Genomic DNA, 5,393 nt, shown 5'->3' on the forward strand with positions numbered 1-5,393 from the left:
TCTGATTTTATATTCGAATTTATGCTGAATCCTCTTCTTCTATCGCCGTCTCAATCTCAGTCTGTCATCAATTTGTGGGTGATTAATTATTTATTTTATTTTAGTGTATAGGCTATTCTAGTGCTGCATAAATAATATTTTTGAAACGACCTCCAACCATCCAACCATGTTTATGTCATTTAGCGTTGCATTGGGGAACCCATTTTGCGTTAGGCTATAAATGCATTAGGTCATATGGCTATAGCCTACAATTAGAACCGAAAAAAAATGCACGCGTTATGACTTCTTGGGTAATTTTCATTCTCTTTAGTTTATTAAATAGTTTATTCATATGGCCCTCCCTTTCATTATTGTGACACTTCACATCAAAATGTTTACAATGTTGCAACAAATAGGCAACACAATTGGTTTGATATATCTATTTAATTGATTGCAGGAGCATCCCGACATGGGCTTTGTTTCAGTAAGGCAATTAATTATGTCTTGTGGTGGTCTACGGCTGCACACTGTCCTCCTGGTCCTCCCACTCAGGGCGGGGCCAGTGGCCGCTCAACTGAATAATAAATACCAACCTGTCTGGTCCAGCATTTGTTGCGTTTGTTGCTCTCTCCCCCTGTACAAACAAATGTGATTACAAGTTGTGCTACAAAGGTTGCCCAAATTGCTTCCAAGCTCTGAGAGCGATGATCAACCGCGCACACTGTTGAGGAGGACTTGGCATGCGCACCGGTGCACACGCGCGCGCACACAGCAGGGGACCCCTTGACTTGACAGGGATCCAATCAATGTGATTTTTTGAGGTTCCATCCGCATCATGGCTGCTGATTTGAGCCCTTATAATGGTGCGCAAACCTGTGTAGGCCTATATTCTAATAGTCAACCTGCATAATAATCATATGGGTGCTGTTGTCTGAGTCAGACTGAGATGCACATACACTTCCTTGTGCCATGTGCGATGATGAGACATTCAGTTCAAAGTCTTATAGATATAAAAGGCTCCATTTTCAGAGCTTATCAACCTAGTGCAACAAAGGAAATGTCCTCCCACTCACTCAAAGTCGAACCAATTATGCATTGTTCCTTGTGCATCTCCTCTGGAGTCACTTATTCTGCAGAGCTTGTGTGGGGTTTATTAATTGGTTATTTCGTTAACTGATTCATAGTGTTAGTTAGACATCAGATATTCTGGACATCACTCAACCGCTCCCCCAGCTCGAGCTCGACACTGGTGAGGATGTAGCGGAAGATAAGGCACAGCGCGTGGATAATTGTATGTAGCGCGAGGGGCCAGAGGGAGCACAGGACTGACATCTGAGCAGTGACGGAGGAAAAATAGACTCCCGAGGGAGAGGGAAATGGGCAGACGATAATTACGCTCTGTTCTGACGGGTGTGTGGAGGAAATGAATTGAATGGACGGACCTGCATAGCAAATTACCTTTGTTGTGAAGGCGCAGCTGTCATTTTGAAGTGCTCTCTCACGTTGCTCTGTGAATAGGCCATTTGGTCTTTCGATGGTTGATTCCTTGATTATTAAAAAAAAATCGCATCTTAAGATGTTAGAACTCAGTTTGCAGTATTTGTATTGGTGCATGATGACATTCAGAATGACATTAGGCTATCTATGCTCGATGACAATTACCCCTATCTACAAAAAATTGAGATCTAGGCTTCAGCAGCTACCTGGTAAGACAAGTTGGATGTTTACAAAATGGTTAATATTACAGAGCCAGATCACAAAGGTGTCATGCAATTAGTGACCTTGAACAAACTCACGAGTCCAGTCACTCCAGTGCTGCCCGGTGGCCGTTTCAGCACCAGGTGAGTGGACAGCGCCTTGTTGACTCTGCTCTAGCTCTGCGGGGTATTTGGAAACTGGTGTCGCTGGTATTAATGACGGCGATGTAACATTATTTTAGATGTTTAGATTGGGGTGTAGATGTCAAGTATAAAACATCCCAAATATACAGCAGTGAGACAAAACAGGCTACTTACTAAACAACACGGGACCATATAGCCCAGAACACTCAGTACATCAACATCAGTGCATGGACAGATGCCATGAGTTGCATACTAGCTTATTTGGTAAAGTGCATGAGCTAAAAAATAAAAAAAAATGGTGTATGCCTATTCAACTCGAATATCAATGATGATTCAATTGCACATCTTAATGGTGCTCTTAGTTTGAGTTTTGATTTTCTACAGTCATGTTAATGAATGAAATTAATTCCTCATAGGCCCGGGCCTCTGCCTCCGACCTTGGCTGGTCCATAAGCGTGGTTGTGTGAAAACCACTGGTCTGGTGCTGCTTCAATATTCGACGGGGCAGGCGTCTATTAAGCCAATGCCCAGGAGCTTATCTCAATAACCAGATGGTGGAGGGAATGGTGGATCTCTGAACAATCTATGGGTGGAATGGAAGCACGTAGCCTATTAGGCCTACAACAGAAATGTTAACAAATTACCTGAATTGCCGTTTAATTAAACATTCTCGAGAACTGTCATGAAGAATTTTAATTAAAACGTTTTTCTTAGCCTTTCAGTTCCCCGTTCCAGCAAGTTCAGAGAAATGGGTGAGTGGGTTCAACATGGCGCCCAGTGCTGCCAGGCCGGGTGTGCGCGCTCGTACAGACAGACAGGGATTCAGATGCCACCTAATGGACTAGTGGTTTATCGTTGGCTTGCCCAGGGCCTTTGCCAATATGGTCGCTGCGTGTCCGCTAATGTTTAGATGGAGCAATATGCTTGAACTGCTGTAGGGTATAACTCATGATAAATTACACGCCATATGGCGCGCCGGACCGTGTCTAAGGCCTGAACCAATCTCACTATCTGGCATCTTGTCAGACGCAGTCTACATGGTCTTATTAGTGGTGACAGGTTCAATTAATAGTCTGGGGGTTAAGGGATGTTGTCATAGCATACCACTTACCGAACGGAATTTAGAATTGTCGTATGCATAGAAAAAGTGTGATTTGTCAAACAAACCTATGAGCGTCATATGCACACGGGTAGGAGATAACCATTGATAAACAAATACCAACTGTTCCCAGCATCAGTGCTCATGCACGACTTGAGCTGTTTGATTTTCGAAACGCCCCTAATTAACCACGTGGTCCATTTAAACAGTGGGGATTGTACGACGCCATACCATGAAATACAACAGCGCACCCAAAAAACCTAAGAAGGAAAAAAAAATACATTAAATAGAGGTGCTAGTGTCAGAGAGTGAGTACAACCAAAATGTTTTATTTGTCTTGCTCAGTTGTGGCTTGCCCAGTAAAAATAAAAACATAGCTACAAAGAGAGGACCATTAGGACAAGTCAAGTTGCTTTAGCAATGGCAAAATATAGGTACTGAGTAAGCAACACTCACCAATAAGCCATCCATCCTCAACAGCTCCCTTCTGTCGACATATAGGCCAACAATGCTGTTCTGCACAATAAACAAGTCGTGCTTTCCACCTGGCCATCTTGCCACAACATTCAGCAGCGTCTTGTGCGCATCCCATAACCTGCACATAAAGAAAGTATTTTCTGTTCACATAGTTGAATTCGTTTTGTGATGGTGATTTTATGACGATGTGGTGGGTGCCGTCTATTGATCCGATCGTATTTGGGAAGCCATTGATAGCATCATGGCAAAGAAACCCCTGTTGACGGCGACCTGTTGTGCGATGGTTTATGGAAATGGTATGTGTTACTGTTCATTTTGCTGATGATTGCATCCAAAACATTGGCACATCGAGGGCTGTGAGATGCGAATTGGCAAGCTCCCGCTGTAAAGTACCGGTTGCCAAAACCCCGAGGGTGGATAGCACTTGGATGTGCACCGGAATGGCATGCCTTTTTAAGGTTCGTTTTAAATCCTCGCAAAAATCCTATAAAAATGGGTTTTGGAAATGGAAATACGATTACATTTAAAAACGATTTCATGATTACTCTCACAGGTTCACACATTTTCAACATATATTTTCCCCATACTACGCTTGACAAACAGTTCCCGTATTCTACCACTTGGCACTGTGTGTACACACATGGTCATGGCACACTCTCAAGCCAACGTTCATATTGATAAATCTCGCACTTTGCGTGGAAATGATCCCACGCATGGTTTACACACAGATTTGTGCCTACGCATGAATGATAAATGAGGTCCCAGGAGACCAATAATGTAATGTTCACTGATTATGTTACAAAATATTACAATCTGTTTGTACACCCAGTTTTTTTTCTGTGGAACATTAGGGGGAAAACTGTTGGTTATATGTCACTTTGTCCACATTTATCTCAGAATCACTTATATAATCTTATGTGGGAGGGAAGTGCTTTAATTGAAAAAGCCCTTGCCTTTGTTATTACCTCCTTTGTCACATTAACGATAAGAGAATACAACATACCACTTCATTCATATATGAGGAATGTAATTTAATTATATTAAGGTTCTGACATGTTTGTTGTTATTCTTATGATTCCATTCATTTAAATGTTCAGTCAGGTCACATCACAAGTTTCCAATGGTAAACTACCTAATTAAGTAAAACGCACACCCCCATATTTACAGATGACCAATGCACTCCACCAACAAAAGTGCAAAACTGTTGGCAGGATTTTATTCAGAAGGATGCAATGAACATATAATGCCAGATGATGGCACTGTTGTAGCAGTTCATCTGCAGTCTACCACCTTTTCAGACCCCTTTGCCACAGAGTAGCGTATTGCATTTTGGTCAGCAACTACAGATAGCTTGCACAGTTTTAATGCTAATATGATAACACAGAAGATGATCATAATGAGTACTTTTAAACAATTGAATAGCCAGTTTAAAACTAAACCTAAACATCAATTTTCCACATGAGCAGAATGCATAGGTCAGGTCTGATTGTGTTAAAGTATGTCCTGGCAACCTTCCCACACCACATCATCTCCATTCATTTTTTTGAAGAACATCAGGCCATTGCAATGAAGATGGCAATATACTGTATCATGCATACAACAGTGGACTGTGTAAACTAAGAGTGGAGTAACAATATTTTGGGAATTCAAAGTCAAATTGACAATATTGAGGTTGTCAGAATAGTGTTTCTACTGTGAATCATTTCAAGTACTATTTGTACAGTGTTTCTCAGAACAATTGTTCATATCCATATCAAACTAGCCTGGTTAATGCATGTAACAATGGTGAACATCAAGAGTTGAAAAGGCAGTTAGCAGGGGCTAAATGTAATGAGGAAACCTGCCTTTAGAAATTAACCAGCTCTGTGCCCCTAAACTGCAGGCGGGGTCATCTGTTGCGCTATGTGCGTTCCTAATGGCACCCTATTCCCTACATAGTGCAGGCCCTGGTCAAACATAATGCCCTGCATAGGGAATACGGTGCCATTAGGGACGCA

Source organism: Salmo salar, chromosome ssa15, assembly GCF_905237065.1.
Source record: "Salmo salar chromosome ssa15, Ssal_v3.1, whole genome shotgun sequence".
NCBI classification, from domain to species: domain Eukaryota; kingdom Metazoa; phylum Chordata; class Actinopteri; order Salmoniformes; family Salmonidae; genus Salmo; species Salmo salar.